Below are 14,025 nucleotides of genomic sequence, written 5' to 3'. Positions count from 1 at the left end.
CATTCATTACCTCAGACATCTGTTTCTTTGTTCTGATTTGTCACACTGCGTTGTTATTTTCCATCATCACCTCTGTTCTGCATCACGCTGTAGCTCCAATAAAATCTCACCGTTCTGCTGAAAATCTTCCCACTCTTGTTTGGACTGACTTGGGAAAGTTCCAAAGCTTGAAAAAGTTTCCTGTGGAGCTTGGTGAGGAAAGACAGAACACCTCGGACGTCTCTCTTTAGACCAGATGTGCGTGCTCTGCTAGACGTTTCATTCAGGCTCTTAATGATTATACCAGCGGGATCGGTCCCCTGATAAACATCACAGCTGAACACAAAGTCTTGTGCTGCTCCCCCACGCAACTACAATGAGGCACATGGAAACAGCGAAGTGCAACCTTTTCCTCCAGTTGCTCCCATGGTTTCTTCTGTAGAGCCACAGCCTATAAAGTCTTCATTTAAAGGAAACTATAGATGATGTGAGCACTCAGCGCTGATGGTAGATGACAGAAGATGGAATAAAACACTGCTAATGAGAGGGATTTCTCTGCCAGGTATGCAGTCTGGCTATGCACCAGACTCCATAAAACATGGCTTCCCTCCCAGGTACTGAGTTCACAGAGCTGTTTCTTAATCACATGCCACTGAGTGCCCTTTCTGTCATTTGATTTCTATTTTTTGCCAGCTGTTAAACTGAAACGTCGAGGATGAGCTTAATGACTCTACTGCTGGCATCTTAACAAATTACGCCAATCACGAAACCAGCCATAAAAGTTCACATGTCAGAGATTAACTTCATCAAAAGTTTTGCTGAAATATACGAAAAAGTACGAAATGTACTTGATTACATTATTAGTTAACGGCAGTACTGGGCACCTTGCATTAAAAAAGCAATTAGTTATAGTTTCAAATTACTTTTTATTACCTTTTTATTTAGCAGTTATAAGCCTGTACATTTATAATTTATTATTTTTATTACTATTATATTTTCATAGCCATAAATGTATTTATTTAACCAGATGAGTTGTTTTGTTTATGAACTGTGTAATGATAATAGAGGGTAAATTGGGTTAGGTAAATTGCTTGAAAAGCTATTTATATTATTACCACTACTTGTGACCAATAAGTGGTGATACTCTATTTAACTAGAATATCGCCTGCTTGGTCTTATTGTTTTAGTCAGAAGATTCTAAGATTATTTTATTCATTAAGGGATCGTACACACTTCGCTTTGATTCAAGAAACAGTCAGGTTTATAAACAAAATAAGAATTTATTTTACAAACCATTAAGACTTGACAAATTGTTTAAACTACTCTTTACTGTGAGTGGATGAAACTAAAAGATGGGTGTCTGGAACCTATGTGTGAATATAATGTATTCAGAATCTCTGATTCTCAGAGCTGAGTTCTGGATGGAAAGAATTTGGTTTGCATATAAGATATAAAGATGTTATCAGAACCACATTCAGGCGCTATCTGTGTGTCTACATTACCTGGATTAAGAGACCCTCTTGGTGGATCCGAAAGTGAGAGGTCGGATGACCACTGGCACCAGAGGGCTGTAGAGGACCAAGGTGTCGATTCTTTCAGTCCGGAGATGTCTCTCAGGTCACGACAGATGAATGAAACCAAGCGTCTTAAAAATAACTCTGAAGGAGTTTTGAGTCAGCTTTGTTCTGCAGGAAACTATCTGGTTGTTTCAGCTTCGCGGGTGCAAAAAGGTTTAAGAAGGTTTTGACAGATGTGTCAAAATCCTTGTGGTTCCAGAGGTTATGCAAAAGATGGCCGGTCTAAAGCTTTTCCTCTAGAACTCTTGAACTGTTGAGCTGTTCGAACAGTTCTGTCTGAAGTTGAACTCAGGGAAAAACCAGAGTAAAACTAGTTTTAATGGATTGATGTTATCTTGAATAGCCAACCAGAAGTTGGCACGCTTGAGGATGTTACCAAGCATTGCAGAGACACACCCTCTGTGGTGGAGACTCCGAATCTAGGCAAAAGGTCAACTTATGTGTCATGAGTTATTAACTTAACTTTACTTGTGAGTGCAAATGTTATGAGCTCGTCAAGTAAACATACTAAAACAATCATTGAGCACAGATTAATGAAGTATTTCATTATTTATAATTATAAATGGCAATGTTTAATGATTATCTTTAATTATAAAATCTTCTTTCTTCTTGGATTAAAGGAGTTTATTTAAAAAGAGTTCCTCTGTGATGGACCTTGGAGGACAAGATGTTATTGTTTATGTTTTATTGTCTCTGCAGTCCAGCTGGTGTGAGGAAGTAGGCTCTGATTAATTAATTCATGTTTTACAGTTAAAGAAATTAATGACAATCACAAATGAAAAGGTCATTTTTTTCACCCTGATTTGTAAAGTCGTTGTCATAATTTGATGGAAACTTCAACCTGTTCCAATAAACACTTTCTGTTGCTTGGATTAGTACAAAATAAACAAGACCTTTAAAATCCAATCCCATTCCCATCAATCTCTTTCTTGTCAGTGCAGCTGCTGCATATCACAGCACATCACAGCAGTACATACTCCCTTGGATTGGATAAACCGTGTTTCCTTTATCTGACTCAGATGATGTGGTATTTTTTCTATCAGGAGTGGACTGGCTCAGCAGTAGGAATATCCATTTAAGCTGGCCTTTGGAGACAGATGAGGAGAGAGGGGGACATAGCCCTCACCATCGTTTTACATGCAAATGCCACAGCCTTAACATCCCAGGCTCATTTTTGAGTCCTTGCTAATACAAGTCCTGGAAATCACCTCTACATTTTCTCCATTGCATGGATTCATTCTAGATTAAAATGCCGAGATAACCTCCTCAACTTCCGCGACGAGCTTGAGTGCCACATTCTGACGAGCTCGCTGTAAACTGCTTTGAGAAAGCAGCCTTCCACCAAGTGTCATTATCTCTCCGTTATCAGGTGGCACTTCTCTCTCGCAGTGTGTGAATAATTCTGTTTGTGCTGGGTTTGGGGAAGTGTCAGTGACACTTTTGTTTTTACCTTACTTTTTGATGTAGCTGAAAGAGTCTCCCGAGTTCTTAAACTGATGTTGGGCAAAAACTAAAGGTGATAAGATAGGACCTGTCAGCTTCAGAGTTATTGCGATATATTGATTTGTTACTTCCTTTTCTACTTGTTAATAAAAATATTTTTATAGTGATGTCCTGCATATAAACTGTTTCAGTCAAGTGAAGTTTTTTTTATTTTTTTATGGGATAGCTCTGACTGAATGCAATAGTTTCATTATGGTCAGCACATCACTTTAGTTATTCTCATTCTGGTTGAAATTTTCATCTGATGCTGATATTTCTATCTAATATTTTTGTGATTAAAAACTCAACGTATTTCCCACTCAGCTTGGAGGCTGACTGTCATGCTTTCAAACCGCTCCATCCATCACCAAAGAGAAATGATTATTACAAAGTTTGAGCCATTTTGTCAACAGCAGGATAACATGTGGCCCATAACAGACACTGTTCTCATATGATGATGCTAAGCCAGTTGGACTCACCCATTTAGAGCTTCCTTTGGTAAAAACAGATGTAAGTTTTTTGGCTGCTTCTCTTTAGTCAAGAACACGAGTCTCTGCCAAACTGACCCAACCTTCTTGGAAAGTCAAGCTTCCCGTGCTCTGGACATTGATCTTTTTCCCAGTTCCACTCGTCATTCTCAAGGAGGTGAAGGAACACGAATCATCCAAAGTGGACAGGTCTGCAACAATCAGCCCTGATTCATGCACAGAAATATTTACGTTCCGCTGTGATTTGTTATTGAGCTCAGGACAGCTGCGGTGTCTCAGTTGGCAGTTAGCTAGGTTTACTTTAGCCTTCATGGTTCATGGTTATTGCTGCTACATGTTTTTTCTTTGTTTTATTATTATTCCACTGCACCCAATTGCCTGCTGTCATAAATTGCTGAACAGGTTTGAGTTTGTTTTATATGAATAGGCTTGATCATTTCCATTCATACTAATAACCAGTAACATGTAGGCAGATGTTGGACAGCTTAAGGAAACAAGATCAGCCCCTTGGATTATTACAAAACACCGGAGATTCATAAACAAAATTAAATCATTTGTCCTATTGTAAAATGTTTAACAGACCTTGTTTCAAGAGTTTGGTGTAAAACTCGTTAAATTTCATGTATTTATTTAGCTTCATTTATCCTAATCAGTCTGTTTTTAGAATTACACTTTGGACAGGTTTTAGGATAACTGATCATGCAAAGTAATCCTTCAATGACAATACTCACCCTAATACTGGAGTTGGCTCGAATGGTCGAAATTTACCTCCTTATATTGTGCATTTGTGGGTTTGTCATGGCTGCAGCGTGTAATTTGCATTTCTTTGAAGTAGGGATGCACAATTTAACCGCCTCAATATCGGTATTGGCCGATGATAGTCATTTTTAACAAATCTGTATTGGTCCTTTAAATAAAACTGGGCCAATATTAACAACTGATGTTTTTTTTTTCAATCTTGTTTCCATTTGTTTATCTGTTTCAGAAGGTGAGGGAGGGTGATGTGTATTTGTTTAATCATGTGACAGTGATTGTAATCTTCTCAGAAGCATAATTGTGTGTGGTGTATGTACATAACAACGTAAATTCAGCTTTAATAATTTACATTCTATACAAAATCTGCTGATTTTAGAAACATTAATGTTGGTATATCTGTATCCGCAAATATCGGTTATCGGCCTTAACAGCGATATTAATATCGGATATCGGTATCAGCCAAAACGTTTCATATCAGTGCATCACTACTTTGAAATGTTGTTTGTGCACGTTTGCTGAAATTGGTGCAACACATTCACAAGCTGCAATATATGAATAACCAGTAGAGGGAGCTGACAAAATGAGTGAGACACTGTCGGCATTGTCATGCCGTCTCTGATTTAGAGGTCTTGTCTACCATACAATCTACTTTCTTTTTCTCTCGCAATCTCAAAATGAAGATGTTACTGATCTCTTCTATTGTCATCATGTTTGTTTTGTTTGTACCCTGCAAATCCGACACTCAATCCGGTCTGAATTCGGTATTGTGCCCCCTAGCGGAATCCTCCAGTACTACATGTAGTGTAGCAACAAATATGTTAAGACACTGCCTGATTCCTGCATCAATGTGAGGTTAAAAAGCAAATATATTCCCAGCCTAACAGTTTGCTTTCGGTTAGTGTTCTGTTTATCATGAATATTTAACATGTGGTTATGTCTTATTAGGCAGTTTACTTTTGTGGCATATTAAACTTTTCTTGTGATTACTTTTATTTTCCATGTGAGCTGTTCACTCCTTGACATCAAAAGAGATTATTGCACCATCTTCTCCATCACAGGTGTAATCAGTACTTAAAAGAAAAATAACCCATTTTTTTTCTTTTAATTCTGAGCATTTGTTCACTTTAGGTTTTAGTTGACATTTCCTACATTATTAATAACCTTCAAATATTAAAAATGTAATATCTCAGTGTACCTGTTTGTGGTGTCATTCTAAGTTGTGTCACTGAGCTCCCAACTGTGTGAGTACACATGTTGGTCATTGTTAAGAAACAAGTTAAGAACTGCAAAAACTATTGTCAGGTTGTGATACAGAGGTTTCTTAGATCCTGTAGAGGGGTAGGAAATAGCTGGTGAGCCCTGTAGACGCATGTTTGCGCGTGAGCGGTTCTGGTACTTTTTGGGTCGCAACCACTCACGGAGCCACTTCAACAGTGCGATACCCTCATGCAGGACAAGCAAATCAAACACGGGATAAATCTGTACGATTGCTGATCAGAAGACAGTCACGTGGTGTTATTTGCCTCTCATTGCGCCCTGTATGCTACACAATGCTCAGCCCAAAACTCGCCCCAATCTCATAGATTCTCACACGAGGGGAAAATCGGCTCCAAAAAGTTAAAAAGTCTTACAGTGTATGCCTGGCTTAAAGGCCCCATGTGTGAAATCCATTGAAATCATGATGAAAAATGTGACTCTTTAGCGGCATGCAGTTCAGAGAAAGTATTGCAGCTACAGTGGCTCACTCATGAGTTTGACTGTATAATTAATTTCCAACCTGTGTAGCCTAACCCACACAAAGCTTAAAAGAAGCTACTCGACCTCTTAAAAAAAAACATTTGCAATCAAAGGGGTTGAAAACAATGAGGCCTGGAGGACAGCAGAACCCCTGCACTGCTGCCTCTCAGACTGCTAAGGGCACAGCCTTTTTATCCAGGTGTGGGTCATCAGCAGGATTCAGATCAGCTGTGCTCCTCAGCAGCCTGGAAGAGAGGGGGAGGAGGGGCAGTGTCAGGCTGATCACTGGGGCTGGGTGATCCTGGCTCCTGCATCCCACTGGCCAGGCTGGTAGCCGTAACAGACTTGATTTGAACTGAAGTCATCTCCTTTAAATTTTTTAAAATTATAATAAAAAACCTTCCACAAGTGGTGCTTTCTAGTTCCGCTAGAATTTACAAATAAAAAAGCGAGGTCACTGAAATGCTACCAAGTCCAAAACAACCTTTTAATCTGTCCACTTTGATTTGCTTATTAAGCCTCTTTAAACAGATGGAGCAGGTTTCTCTGTCATGATAACACAAGTGGACAAGTGATTTCACCATCATAACTTCACTGGAATATAGTTTTTGACATGTGGCTCCAGTGCAGGAGGATGATTGAGCAGAATCCTGATTTTTCTTTCTCTAACATAAATTTGACATATATTCCTGGTCTGTAAAGTGTTTTTTTAAAATGTAAATCCACATTCTTTAACGTAAAATTGTTTAATTACGTTTAAAAAAAATGTAGACCATGCCAAATCTTATGTATTTAAAATGCTTTCTACATTTATACTTTATAAAGCGAAAGCTTCGACAGCTTTGCTTCATTAAAAAGCAGTGTTTGGAAACCGAAAAAGTGAAAAGAAGCAATTTTTGAAGATTTTTCTTGAGAGGAGAGCTGGATGACTGCAGAGCCTCATGAGAAAGCTAAAATATGTCTCTCCACTTGACATTGTTAGCGAGTGTTAACAGATAACCTTTGGCGGGATTGGCAAAGCGCTCCACACCATTTTTGCAGCGGTAGGTCTGACCTATGGGTTTAGACAGCTGGACAACAGAGATGAAGCAGAGGGCATGGTACGGGAGGAAGTGAGATGACCATGTTTAGCAGTTCCATTCTGTCTTTCTTCCTCGTCAGCGAGACGACTTTATGTCATTAATAAAACAGCACACTAATTTGCCTATTTGCACTTGAGGTGGAATACTTTCAGATAAAACGTGTACTTTTGAACTGTTCTTTGTTGTTATTGTACAGTATTACAATCATTGTCCTTGCTCTGCTGATAATATGATTTAGTGTTAGCCATTAGGGTGTGGCAAGGTAATCCTGACAAATACAATGAACAAATCAAGGGCATTAGTGCTTTGATGGGAGGTCGATAATATTTGGCTTCATTAATTCCTATGCCCCAAGGTGACATCCCACTCCTATTAGTTTTGAAATCTCATCCCTTTCTCCTCTATATCTCAGCTGTGGCTCAACCAAGCAGCCAAGCAGATAATACGCTCTGAGCTCTGAAACATGTACCATTATAATTAGCTTTGTCAGGTCCTAGCCCCTATAACCCTCATGCAGATAATATGATAATATGTCTTCATAACCAGCTGACCTTACATGCTCAATATTTCTCCCCTTATGAAGATTACATGTCAATAAAGTAATTGAGTCCCGGGGTGTGTGGCAAGTGAAGATTTAGGTTATTGGACTTTTCAGGGCAGTGATGTACGAGCGTTATTATTCTACCTGTCAGGAGATGCGCAAGGGCTGAGGACAGTCCGAGAGTGTTGGAGGGGCCGAGTGGAGGTGGTAGGGTGGAAAAAGAGAGGGAGAGAGATAAGAGAAAGGAGAAGGAGACAGGGGGATGCAGGATTAAATGAAGTGAGCTAAAGAAGGACACAGACAGAAGAGAGTGAGGGAAATGAAGGGGAGAGCAGAGAGCTAATTTCTCACAAGGAGGGACAGATTCACAGTTAATCATTTCTTTTTACCCTCAGCCCTCCTCCCCTCTCTCACTGTCTGCATACGAACAGGGAATGTGTCATATTAATTAAAAGAAATAGAGTTATGCTGATGCCATCCATCTGAATGGAGAACAGGGGGTGCAGAGGGCCATGAAATATTCCTCACAACACAAACTCATCATCACTTCTGTCTTACATCTGGTTGGCTACAGTTGCTTCATCAGTCTAAGTCCTGGCAGGAAGTGACATCTTGTAATTTGACAAATATCTAATTTTAAACTACGTCTGATGTCCCAAAGATTCATCTACATTAATTTTTATGACTCCCAACAAGATTTGATGCTTCAAGCAGAAATTAATATTTATTACACAAGTAAAATAGTATTTATGAAAGTAGGCCAGTGGTTACGAATGAGGTCTTTATCAATGTTTAACCCTTGGCAAAAGATTTTTTATCACATAGAAAAATAAGTAAACTTATTTGTGCCAAATGAGTAATAAATACTTTTAGGATAAATATGATAAATTGTATAAAAGCTCGTGTAAATTCACAAGAAAGTGTGATTAAATAATTACAGAGGATTACAAGTGTTTACCAGACTCCCTAAACATACCAAACCAGTCACGTCTATGACCAAATCTGTCACAATAATTACTTTTCATAGATTGTATCTCTCAAAAATACTAAAGTGTCACAAAAATAGTAATAGCAAATGTTATATTTTCTTAATCATAGCCATAGATTCTGGGAAGATTTGCCTGTATTCAATATAGGAAATTCTAGAGTCCTAGAGCCCCCCAAGGCACTTTACAACACAATCAGTTATCCACCTATTCACACACACATTCACACCCTGGTGGTGGTGAGCTATGATGTAGCCACAGCTGCCCTGGGGCGCACTGTTAGAGGTGAGGCTGCCAAGCACAGGCGCTACCGGTCTCTCCAACCACCATGTGGATTAAGTGCCTTGCCCAAGGACACAACAGCAGCATTCTCTGCCAGGATCCAGAATCAATCCCATATATATATATATATATATATATATATATATATATATATATATATATATATATATATATATATATATATATATATATATATATACTGCTGTTGTGTCCTTGGGCAAGGCATGTGCTGGTCAGGATGGTACCACCTCTGCCTCAATTGAGCCCGGAAAAACCCTGGTGTGTGTGTGTGTGTGTGCGTGTGTATAGCAGTGATGTAATGAAAAAAAGTACTTTGTTAGTGTACTTAAATATCTTGTTTCTAACATTTAAGTAATTTTCTTGAAAGCAATTACTGTATCTGTATTTTCTGCTCCACAATATGTACTACAAATTTTCAAAAGTTAAAGTACTTTACTTGGCATTTTGTTCTACCCCCACCCCAACTTTGGTCACAATGAGACCAGCAGCACACTCACTTGTCCACGCCAAACTGCAGTTCAAACGGGATTAATCATTTAAAGGGATACTATGCAAACTTTTCATATTTTTAAAGCAACATTCCGCAACTTTTACACCTTAAATAATTTTTTTAAAGGTTTTGGTGTAATACTATCATCTAATATGGTCATTTTTGTAACTGTGATAGTGTCATGGGGTCTCATGTCTGTTTACCGCACTATACAGTTTTTGAGTGGCGGGCCGCCGGCGGAAGCACTGACTGCGTGTTGCTTTACGGCAGTATCTCGTAGACGACCGGTTTAGAGAATTCAGCTATGGCAGATCCTCCAAAGAGAGCTAGAAAACCATTATCAGAGGAATCTAGGAAAAGAAAGAGAGAACGCGATAGAGAAAGGAAAGAACAGCATTAATATTGGGCTGGCTTTTCCTCGCTGGAGAGCTCTTCTAGAAAGAACGGCATGTACTACAGACTCTGACCGAGACGTGATGCTAATGAATAGGTAAGTAAGAAATGATTTCACCGGGGTTATTGTGTTTGATCGGGCATTAAGTCATTATACGATACTGATAAAAGTATTTATTAAATGTGTGTAGGTGGAAATCTTTTTTAAGTATTTTTTCTAATCCACACAACTGACTCAATCTCAGTGTTAGCCACAGAGGCTAATGTGATGCTAACTTGTAAGAGTCAGGCCTGTCGTATCAAGCTGCAAACCCCAGCGTTTAGCAGTAAATAAGTCAAACATCTCGTCTCTATCAATGTGCCCCGAGTCAGCTTTTAGGTTTAAACATGTTATTAGTCCTGTATTTTTCTGATTATAATTAGTAAACGTTATGATAGACCACCTGTCATCCACGTTGGTCCTCGACAGCTATACTGTTCTGCATGTTTTAGAGACATCTCCGTTCCAACACAGCTGAATACATGGAATGAGTAGTTACAAGAACTTTGCTAACATTGATCACAGCTGAATAATCCTTTCAGTCATTTGATTCAGCTGTTTTGAAGCCGAGATGTTTGGAAAACGAGAAGGATAGTAGCTCTCGAGGCCCAGTGTTGTTGAGACCTGGTGGTGACACAATTAGTATTTGACAATGGATTAAATTGACTCTTGTTTTCACAGGTATGAAACACAGCAAGTTACTTCTACGCCAAAAAGAGACAAAATGAAATAGAAGCACCATCTCCACCACCTGTATCAACTGTTACGGAGGGGTCTGGGTATGTTTAGTATTTTTCTCTCTCCATTTAGATGATATGTAAATAATGTTGTGATTTATCAATATCATGTTGTTGGACCATTAGAAATGTATCTGATGTTGTATTTTTTCTTTCTTTTTAAATCATGTATTTCAGTAATACATTTTTAACTAATACATTTTATTATTTAGAGTGGAGGGGATCAACATTGAAGGCGTTCAACAGGTGTGCTCTGAAAAAGAAACAGATGTGTTAGAATTCAGGTCGGTGTTACTTTCATTATAGACTAGATTTCTATGTATTTTTTTCTGTTATGAAAGTATCTTTTTTTTTAACTCATTTACGTGTTTCAGCATGCACTATATGGCTCCAGAAGAGCTGCAAGACTGTTTGAATGAAGAGGATCTGAATGATCTGAGGAACAGCATGTAAGTTTTTAATCTCTTCTTATATTTTTGGACATAATATTGATATTGTTTTTCTTTCTAACAGTTATATTTTTTCATTAATAGTGTTGAGATTGATGGATGCTGTGATCCAGGTGAAGATAGCCCAGAAGAAGATGGGGACAGCTCTGATGAGGATTTCTTTCCACACCTTTGTCTACGGTGTGTTACTGTTATTCAGCGCGTTTCAGATAATAATTTTTTTATGTTTATGTTTATGTATTTAGCAGACGCTTTTGTCCAAAGCGACTTACAGGTGATAATCGGCATATTGCCCTTGAGGCTAACAACAACAACAACAACTTGACATCAATCATGGAGAGGAGGGAACAAGGAGTGGACAGTAGAGAGGGGGGACGGGTGCAGGGAGGGTGCTAGTTTAGAAGATGCTCTCTGAAGAGCAGGGTCTTCAGGAGTTTCTTGAAAATTGAAAAGGAAGCCGCGGTTCTGGTAGTGCTTGGAAGGTCATTCCACATTTGTGGAACGATGCATGAGAAGAGTCTGGATTGTCCTGAGCGTGGTGTAGGCACTGCTAGCCGACGATCCTGTGGTGACCGGAGCGGCCGGGCCGAGACGTAAGCCTTTTTAAAAAAAATTTCATAATATGCTCATAATATTGAATGTATCTGTCATTATTTTTGTTTAATTTAGACCATGCCTTGCAAAATCAAAAGAAGTCATTAAACAGCTACACAACATCAGCTTAGATGAAGCTGTTATTGATATAGCTACTACCAACGAACTGGATGAGGAGATCCAAACCACACCCAAACAACCCAAAGTTCTGTGTGAAGAAGATTTGGTTGGGAAAAGTGCCTGCATTGCCTTCAATGATATTCTGCTGCAGCTGGTGAAATACCTGGAGTTGCCTTTCCGAATGTGTAGTTACAACGATCCAGTCACTGCAACAGCATGCCCAGGAAGAGCCCCATTTCAAGCAACTTTGAAACCTCGTGGAACAGGAGCCTGGCTGGAATGGGTAAGAGACCATTTTCTATTTTTGTTTAATGATGAATGATGAGAAACTATACTTGTTCTTTTCTAATTTTAATCCTAAACGGTTTTTCGACACATAACTTATATTCAGTTTCTATTTTTGTTAAATTTGTATGTTGTGTGTTTTTTTTTAGACTTGCCCTTTCGGACACATCGTGTGGAGATGGAATTCCCAACCTTTGTTAAAGTTTGGGATGCAGGGAGGTGACTTTATGTTGGCAACAAACATACTGTTGTCGGGAACAATTACAGAAAAACAGCCCTGGAATGGTGGCACAAAACACTTTTTTTCAAAATACAGGATACATATTGCATTGGACCTGTTGAGAAGTTTTGGGAGAGCACCAGTGCAGAGGTCATAAACAGCTTAAAACACAAGGACAAAGTGGTTGTTCTAGGTGAGATTTATGTAATACTTATTCCAGTGTTATTCATTTTGAAGAGTCCATTGTGTGTTTAAACTTTGTAGTAATAAAATTAATTTTTATTTTGTCTGCAACAGGAGATGGAAGAATGGACTCCCCAGGTAATGTATGCTCTAACATGGAAGACTGAAGGATTTATTTAGTTGAGCGACATCTCAACAGTTTTTGTGTGTGTGTCTAGGCCAGGGATTCCGAAAGTGTGGTGCGTGCACCCCTAGGGGTGCGCGAGCTGCCGCTACGGGGTGCGCGAGTTGAAAAGTGTAATGGCTGCGGAGCTCAGAGAAGTCTGTCATGTGTCACCGTTATTGTAGAAACTCATTTGTGGGTGGGCCAAAGAAAAAGTAAGTGGGCCCAATAAATGTAATTGAAAACAAGTATATTTTTGCACGCGCGCGTGTCCTCCACATGTGCCATAGCTTCATAATAACAATGCGCCGAGCTTCAGCACTCTGGTCTGCGCACGCCGATATGTTCCGTTATTTGATCATTTTTAACAGTGTTGGAGGAATCTGAAGGTGGCAAGTCATTCTGGCAGATTGTAATTAACACCTGTCTCATGCAGGTGTTCTGACATTGTAAATCTCACACACAGAACATTGTGGATGTAACAAAATAACAAGAAATGATTCCCATTCAGGCTATTAACAGCGCGCTGAAGATCTGAAGTTCAGAGTGCGTCTGTCAGAGGTCAGACGAGTTCCAGCGCAACCACGGCTCACGGGTGCACATGTGAGCACATCTGGGCTGGGCAGAAGTTTAAATAGCTCCAATAACGAGACGCGGTGACTTGAGCGGCTGTGCCGCGCGCGTGCGCACATACACACACACAGATTCAATAAGCGCGCACGCTGCTATAACTCCGGCGCACCGTCAGACTGAAGGCAGAAATGGGTGCTGCCTCCACCACGATAAAAACTTTTAAGAGGTTATTTTTCATTCAAGGTCAAATTAAGATGTTAGCTTCTGGGATGAGTCTGGTCCGCTCCAGCCAGTGACTCCGAACCTGACCACAAGTCCTGTTACAGCAGCATTTGTTATTCCAGTCAGCGTGACAGCGGGTCGCAGATTCAGCCACACCATAAAACAGCAATAAGTCGGTCTGAGGTAAAAGTGAACATCATGGCTATATCTTGTCCCCTATTGACATTTGATTACGCACAAGCAGGTGATCAGCTCAGGTTTAAGCAGAGCAGAAGGAAGGAGAGCGCTCTGGCCGCACAGGTTAAACGTTCCTACTTTAAGAAAACCGTTAAATTGCATTGTTGATGTGCTACCTGGGCACTCTAAATATTTATTTAAAATGAAATCAAAGGAAATTGTAATGGTATCGAATGTTTATTAATTACTATTTAAAAAATGAAAGTGATGGGGAATTTTTCAACCCTGTCTGTTTAGCTTGACATCTGATATATATATATATATATATATATATATATATATATATATATATATATATATATATATATATAGAGCCATGCCCCGATGTGGGGGTGGGGGGTGGGGGGGTGCGTCGACTTGGTCGGGACATAGAAGGGGGTGCGCGGCT

General features: G+C 39.4%; 1 protein-coding gene and 1 long non-coding RNA gene across 5 annotated transcripts in view; both read left to right on the top strand.

Annotated features, from left to right (window-relative positions):
- Window positions 1-14,025, top strand: part of lrmda (leucine rich melanocyte differentiation associated) — a 331,776-nt gene that overhangs the window by 298,567 nt on the left and 19,184 nt on the right. The gene's annotated exons all lie outside the window — the stretch shown is intronic.
- On the top strand, window positions 10,716-13,844 carry LOC139061989 (uncharacterized). Its single transcript, XR_011515599.1, has 3 exons — window positions 10,716-11,040; window positions 11,125-12,037; window positions 12,189-13,844. It is a non-coding gene; the product is annotated as an uncharacterized lncRNA (long non-coding RNA).

Source organism: Nothobranchius furzeri, chromosome 12, assembly GCF_043380555.1.
Source record: "Nothobranchius furzeri strain GRZ-AD chromosome 12, NfurGRZ-RIMD1, whole genome shotgun sequence".
NCBI classification, from domain to species: domain Eukaryota; kingdom Metazoa; phylum Chordata; class Actinopteri; order Cyprinodontiformes; family Nothobranchiidae; genus Nothobranchius; species Nothobranchius furzeri.
Note: the sequence above shows the minus strand (reverse complement) of the source record. Positions and strands in the feature narration are given on the sequence as shown.